The sequence below is a fragment of the Silene latifolia genome, chromosome 9, assembly GCF_048544455.1.
Source record: "Silene latifolia isolate original U9 population chromosome 9, ASM4854445v1, whole genome shotgun sequence".
NCBI classification, from domain to species: Eukaryota; Viridiplantae; Streptophyta; class Magnoliopsida; order Caryophyllales; family Caryophyllaceae; genus Silene; species Silene latifolia.
The window spans coordinates 97,235,148-97,243,029 of NC_133534.1; the positions used below are offsets into that span (position 1 = coordinate 97,235,148).

At 33.3% G+C, this 7,882-nt stretch overlaps 1 long non-coding RNA gene across 1 annotated transcript; it reads right to left on the reverse strand.

Moving 5' to 3' along the window:
• Window positions 1–1,061: 1,061 nt before the first annotated feature.
• LOC141598217 (uncharacterized) lies at window positions 1,062–1,509 on the reverse strand. The gene is made up of 2 exons (XR_012523336.1): window positions 1,455–1,509; window positions 1,062–1,352 (listed from the first exon to the last, which is right to left on the reverse strand). It is a non-coding gene; the product is annotated as an uncharacterized LOC141598217 (long non-coding RNA).
• Window positions 1,510–7,882: the final 6,373 nt, after the last annotated feature.

Genomic DNA, 7,882 nt, shown 5'->3' on the forward strand with positions numbered 1-7,882 from the left:
CTAGGAAATGATTGGTAATGACTTATCATATTCTCAATATGATACGTCCCGACGAGAGAAGCTTTTAGCATATTTAATAGATCCTGCAGCGGAAGCACAAGAGATCATATTAATTGTTCAACAACTTGAACGAGTCAAGAATCTTATCACATAACTCTCTTGACTATAATGCTAATATCCATAGAGATCTATCTCATCAGATCCGGATATTTAATATGCGCCATGCTACTCTCAAGGACTAATATGTCAAACACATATTTAGACTAAGAAATATCACCTTAGCTACATTTATAGTCACTAATATGTCAAGCACATATTTTAGACTAAGAAACTCACTTTTAGCTCCCACTAAACTTCATGTATCATCATGTTATCTCGACACTCGAGTAATACCGTTTCTATAGACTACATAATTGAACCCAAAGTTCCAACTCTTTAACGTATATAGATCACAAAAGGGATCTTTCAAGCATGCTAAGCTTCTTAGCATTGACAACATCAACAAAACTTTTCCCAAGGAGAAAGTTTCATTATTCATTTGCTGAATCTCATCCTCATGAGAAGCTATATTGCTAAGATCATACGAATTGATAAAGGCATTTGGGTTGTCACAAACTCTCTATAACAAGCCCAAATTTTAAACATCTTATGTAACCTTTACGACAAGATCAAGGTAAGCTACCAAAGTATTAACCTTAAATCAAGTCACGAAAACATCTTGTGTTTCCTTCCTTATCGCATCGTGTGCAAAGAGATCAATTCGAATTGCATGGTGACACGTCATCACATAGAGTTCACACTACTACAGAAATAGGCTTAGAGAACTGTTATAATTACCATTAGAGAACGCTTTAGAGGCGTTCTCCAACTCAGTGTTCTCTAAAGCTTAGAGAACTGTTAGAAGAGGCGTTTTGTATTCATAATCATAGAGAGCGGCTGAAATGAGCTTTAGAGAACACCTGTTAAGCGTTCTCTTTTCCTAGTAAAAGAGAACGGTTGGGTAATTTAACAGTTCTCTATCCCTCTTGGCTTTTTAAAAAAAAATATTGATGATATTTGGATAAAATTAATATATTTATTCTCATTAAAATCAAATACCAATAGTCCAATACCAATACACTTGTTTCATAGCCAGAGCCAAAACAACGAGCAAACTAACTAAGTTCGATTTTCGTGGTTACCAAGAGATCATCTCCAACAATTTGTACTTTGTCTCCGATTTCTGCGGTCATCTTAGCATAGTGCTCCCAGTTATCTTGATCTTCAATTGACACAATGGGGTACTCAGCCATAAATGACTTGTAGAGATCCTTGAGGGCCTCACCAGAAATCCTTTGTGACCCATCGTTGTTCTGCAAACATCGCAGTTGGTGAAGTCCAATCAAGTAAACATTCGTCGCAATCAAACAAAATCGATCTTAACCAATTTGAAAGGCAATCAAGCATACTCTTACTTGAAGTTTAAGTCATATGACTTGTCTAGTTGTCCTCCTTGTAGAACTCGGATGCAAAGAACATCTATCCCAATAACCACCTGCGAAAGAGAACATGTAAAAATAAGCTCAAGCATTCCGTATCAAAACGAATACATATCGAATTACTCAAACCACTAGAGTTCCAAAAAAGTAACCCTCGACATAGAGGGAAAAACATACCTTGTACAATGGAATTTTCTTGACTGGGCTCCACTTTGCAGACAAAGAAGGGAAACAGCCAGGATAGCGTTTGCTCCCAACTATAGAGGAGAAAAACAACTTTTAAATCGTGACATAATAATCGGCAGTTGATCAAAACACATACATTAGGCATCAATAAACCGAAAAACAATGTCGGTGAGCATTTGCCGCACTTTCAAGTTGAGGTTACTAATGAGTTCATTTATTCAATGTTCTCAATTTATTTGGAAATGAAGTGTGGATGGAACATAAAGATGTGGATCATAGTTTTCATGATATGATACATACACTCTTTTGAAATGGGAAAAGAAATAAGTGCACTTTCAACTCCCATGAAGTAGTATCTAGTTTTGGAGCTTAGACATGACATAAACACCAAGATGCTTCTCAACTATACAATCAGATTTACGTCAACTCTTTCGGTTTGACAGTCTCGGTATCACTAAGGTAATAAAGGAGATTATTATCAGTTGAACTGATATAGAGTATGTAATAGAGCAAGACACTACTTCTATTAGGTAATTTTGTATTGTTGGATACATTTGAGCTCCTTGTCGGTCCATGTCTCTCCAACCCAACCTTCTATGAAAATCTCTAGATCCAAACAAATAGTCAATAATGTTTTCGTGAATCAATCAAAAGAGGCCGAGTTCAAAGGGTCATTTACAGTCAAAACTAAAAACTGATTAGAAATTTTCATCAAGATCCATACTTAAGTAATCAAGGTGTACATTGGCAATTTCACATTCGAAGGTCAATTATAGCTTCACCGCATTGCGTAAACTACAATCTCGGAGCAGAAAGCAAGAATTTAGAAATGCTAATAGTTCAAGACAGTACGCAATAGCATTCTCTCTTCACAAAAATTCAATGGTTGTAGAATCACGCTAAGTTTACTAATTATCAATTTATCAGGCATTGTATGACATTCCTAATACTTAGTCTTCAAAAAATCATGCTAGCACCATAATTGACAAACTGAAAATTTGCAAGAATCAAGAAGCTCAAAACCCAAATGACTGGTTGATGGAACAACTGACTTAATGATGTTTCAATATTACAAATCAGAAGCTACATACTGTAATCATTTCAATCTGTAATACGATCAAGAGCTAAACGAATTTAAACGCAACACTCCCAATTCCAACATTTGAGTGGAAATAGCATTTACATACTCATCAAACAAGTCGCTATATCCACATTGTTCGTCAATGCAACCCACTCATCAACAGTCATCTAAACTACCAAAAAAGAACACTCCAAAATCAATCTGAATTAATGTAGAATCAAAAGAAACCTATCACGGCGAAGATTGCATATAACAGCCACATGAATCCATCAAGATCGTAGGCATACTCTAAGACATTCCGATACAAAGTCTTCACTAAAATCATAGCCGCAAATCTAAAAGAATCGAGAAGTTGGAAATCCAAATGAGTAGTTGAGGGAAAAATCGAACTAATGATCTATGATTATTACAAACAATAATCTACACAAATAATCTACACAATTGTAATCATTTGAATATGTGTACGACGAAGAGCTCAACAAATTTAAACTCGACACACCGAATCCCAACAATAATCAAATCATCGCCTATCCACATCGATCAATACAACCAACTCATAACATCAACAAGAATCTAGATTGCACAATTGAAAAACCCTCTTCAAAGATGAAATCAATCTAAACTGTTATTGAATCGAACGAACCTAGCATGATGAAAACCGCAATTAACACCACAATCCACGACAATTAGTAGGCCTGATCAACTTGTTACAATCAATAATTTGCGGAAAAATAACCCCATGTTCATCAATTACAAAAATTGCCAATATTCATCATATATACGAATTCATCAAACGACTAGATGGAATACCAGTTGAATTGAATGCAAGAGGTAAAACCATAAGAATAGCAATACGAACCTGTTTATTGAAAGTGAAGATCCCTAATTCTACCCATTTTCGTCGGCTTTCCTGTTTATTGTAAATCTCCAAATTTCTAGGGTATATTGAATTAAATCGCAAAAAATTAAATTATAACATAATAAATCGCAAGAATAGCAATACTAACCTGTTTATTGTAGACCAACCCCGAAATTGTCAAAGAAACAAGTCAGTTTCTTGATTTATAGCCGCGATTCGATTTGTAACATAATAAATCGCGAAATTTGGGGTAAGGTGTTCAAACCCTAGAAATTCTGAACCATATAAAGATGTCGAAGGTGGTGATGGTCCGACAACCGCATCTTTGATTCTATGAAATGGTAGCAGCTTTGTAATTTGTAAAGATGAAGATAAATGTCGAAGGTGGTGATGTTCAGTAGAAAAATGGAGTTGCAACTTTGTAACTGAAGTTAGAAGAGAAACGAATTTTGGGGGTTTTTCTATATTTATTTTTGATTTTTTTATTATTTTATTTTTTTACGAAAAGTTTAGATAACTGTTAATATGAAAAGCGTTTTCTATTGTTTTTTTAACACAACACTTATTTAGGAGAGGCGTTTTCTTTATTGTTAGAAAACGGTTAATTAACTTAACTGTTCTGTATTAGGTGTTACTTATTCATGTTTTTGTAGTAGTGTCATACTATAGAAAAGCCTTTGATGAGGGTTTATGATTCGTCACTTTTGAAAAGTAACGCAATATTATCGCAAAATTATCTCTTTATAATCACTAAGCTACAATAAAGAACGTCTTCTTGCATTGTACTCACCACTGAGCCTCAATAAATAACGTCTTTTTGCATTGTACTCAGTTTGTGGGTCTTGGACTTCCGCAAGTTCAAAATTTCTCCCTCTGTCTTCCGAAAATGAAAATCTTTCGGAAAGACAGATATGAGCCACAAATTCTTTGTTCTCATTTTGGAGGAGTAAAAACCAAGTGGTTCAATTTTGGATAACCCTCACAAATACACAAATTGGTTCTGAACATAAACATTTATGATCCCAAATGTATAAAAAGATAAGTTAGGGACTCTCCCTATCCATATCTCATATGGAGTCATTTAGGCTATTATAGTCGGGTTTTAAACTTTTAGTGAGAAAATAGCTTACAAAAATTGCGAAAAACCTCAAACTATATCTCATAGAGTTCGGTTTATATACTTGACTACACCATACTCTATGGTGTCCCAAGGAGAAGGTATTATGTGAACTGGTTCACAATCTTCTTAGTGATTATCAAAGTTATTACTTGATATTACCCATTTGATCTTCAAAGTCATTACTTTGAAACTTCCGATCAACATCTTGATCTTGACATGCTTTTGGTTTACTACTTCATTTTGAAAATATTTCACGTTTCAAAAATCACTTTTATGTCTTATTAAATAGATACGAGGTTTTCATATCTACTTAACAATACGGTAAAAGTAACAAAGTATGTATATTACCAACTATCGGCCTTACACATCCGTATGTATATGGTCAATCACCTCACTATTTGTGTTTCTTTTCAACAAAACAAAACATAATACATGCACACATACCATAAGACTCACAATCAAATGGTTGTTCGATGTGCTTATCGTTTATACGTGAAACGAATTTACTTGAGGTTTGATCAATTTGGGTTGACCTGAGTAGAGACTTTAAAATCTAAAAGATAGTATAACATTAGTTTTCGTGAAGGATGTAAAATTCCTCTAACTTGAGTGGTCTAAACCAACCACCAAGTCATCATAGGAGTAGGTACAACATTTTGTTTTAAATCACATAAGTGATGCCTTCTATGTATGAGCATAGATGATTACATTCTTTTAAAACCAAATTTAGGTACATTTGTCCTCATCGAAATCATTGCTAATCTAGCACCATTTCGATACAAAAATGTTCTATGCTAGACGTCTTACGTTTTATCAATTCATGTAAACTTATTTACAAAGAAATGATCCATACTTGGTATCTCATATCAAGATAGTGGAACTAGCCTATCCATTGAGTAGATGTCTCTTTCAACTTTGTTCTATCGCATACATCTATGGTTTATTCTTCTTAACTCCCACTCACTTTCACATTCCTCTTTGCTTCAATCAAGCAAAAATGAATCTCATGAAGACCTCTCTTCAAGTCATTTGTGATATTTTATACACTTAGTAAGAGTGAATTACTATAAAGTGAGTGCAACATGTGGCAAAATCTCAATTTCTTGCGAAATTGGATTACCTAACCGTTCAATTGTCATCATATGTCTAAACTCTTTAGCGCATAAACAATCGATTTGGCTTTTATTGAATTGAGCCATTTGACGGTATTATATTGGAGTATTATTTGTGTTTTTGAAAACTCTTTTCGCAAACTTTTGAATTACACTTGAGTAATTAAAACTAATACGTCATCTTCATGACGGAGGTGTCACTTCCGAAATCAAGACTCTCTTGATAAAATGTGACTTTTTTTTAAACTCCTAATATGAGTTTGCAACATGAAAACCCCTTTTTAAATATGTATGGATGTTAAGTTGTATAATATTCGCAATAATTGTTGCAAGCTTATGTAGGTGAATTAGTAAATCATGTTACCAATTATTGCTACCGAATTCCTTCAAAGAAACCGCTTCCTATGAAAGAACGAAACGAGTATAATAATAAATAGAGGATGAAAAGAGGATGAAGTGCGTGATGTCATAGTAAATTCTTTAATGAAAAAGAACGAAAAATAGGAAAAATTAACATTCAATGTTTTAATTTTACTTGTGAAAAACATGTTCAACAAGTTTTAACATTTATATAATGATCTCCCACTAAATTATATAAATGATTCCAAGACCCAAATAATAAACAAAAATGAGCATCGCTTGGGCGAAACATCCCATAATTGTGTAAATTCGGTAAGTCACGTTGACTAATTCTACCTCTAGAACTCTTGGTCGACGAATTTCCTTAAATCCATCTACTAGCCCCGGAACACAAGACCGTCTTATATCCCGTTGAGTCCAACCAATTTTGGCGTGTGATAACCGCTTACCACCCTACTTACCCAAGGTAAAAAGAGAACACCCGCTTGGGCGAGCGTGGCTCTAATGAACAAGAGATTCATAGGTGTTACTAATTGGTAAGGCTAATCTCAATTTTAGTTATGTGAGAGATCTTGTCAATTTAGTCATAAATTCCTTATAAGTGAATTAATTCAGTGAATGTAAATGACGTGAATTGAAAACCGCGAAAATAAAATGCATGTGAATGGCGATTTTGGCATGCGAAAATAAAACAAGCAAACATGTAAGCATATGAATAAATCCTAGTATGGCCACCTAGTTAATAAAAACTAGTCTATTACATTTCTGAAACCAACTCCTTGGTCCCTTGCCTTTTCATTCCATAAGTGGCTCTTCCTTGTGGGATTTGGAACACCTTCCAAAAATAGACTCCGTCTCGTTGTAATCCGTCTTTTGGAAACGCCGGTAAAAATAACTATTACAAATGAATTACATAGCTATTCCTATTATACATTAATTAATAAAAATAAACAAAACTATTAATTAATTACAAACCGACGATACGAGATCGTATTTAATTACAAACAAATCGATATTCCCATTCATTTCGGGTAATAACGATTAAAATTAACTAGGCCATACTAGGTACAAAAAGATAAATACTTTAAATAAATGACAATCATTCATTCAACTTAAATAAATATGCTTAAAATGCTGTAAATATGATGCCAAAATCGCCCTATCTATCAATCGTTGGTATCCATCTCGGTTTTTGTGGATTTAATCGATTTTTAACATGTAAAAATCAATAATTAACTCTTAAATCTCATTTAAGTCCAAAATAATTATCCAAACTATTTTGAACCTCAAAATTAGTCTTCATTAATTTTATGATAAATAATTAGTTTGATTTGGTGATATTTTGCTAATTTAATCGGTAAAATCATAATATTTAAGTAAAACTCCAAAATAATTGAAAAATTACCCAACAAAAATTGAAACAAAAAATTTTTAGTATTCTGGAACAGTCTCAAGAACACCAAAAAGTCAGAAAATTGCCCAAAAATTCCGGATAAATTTTGTGAAGAAAAAGATCGATATTTATCGGTTTTTAACCACAAAAACCAATAAACATCAAAACAAAGTGAAAACACACATGCAAAATCACTTTTGACATTTAAATAATATTTTTAAATGTACATAAATTTATCATGGGCAGAATCAAAAATTTTGAAATTATGATTAATTAATTTGACTTTTATCGAC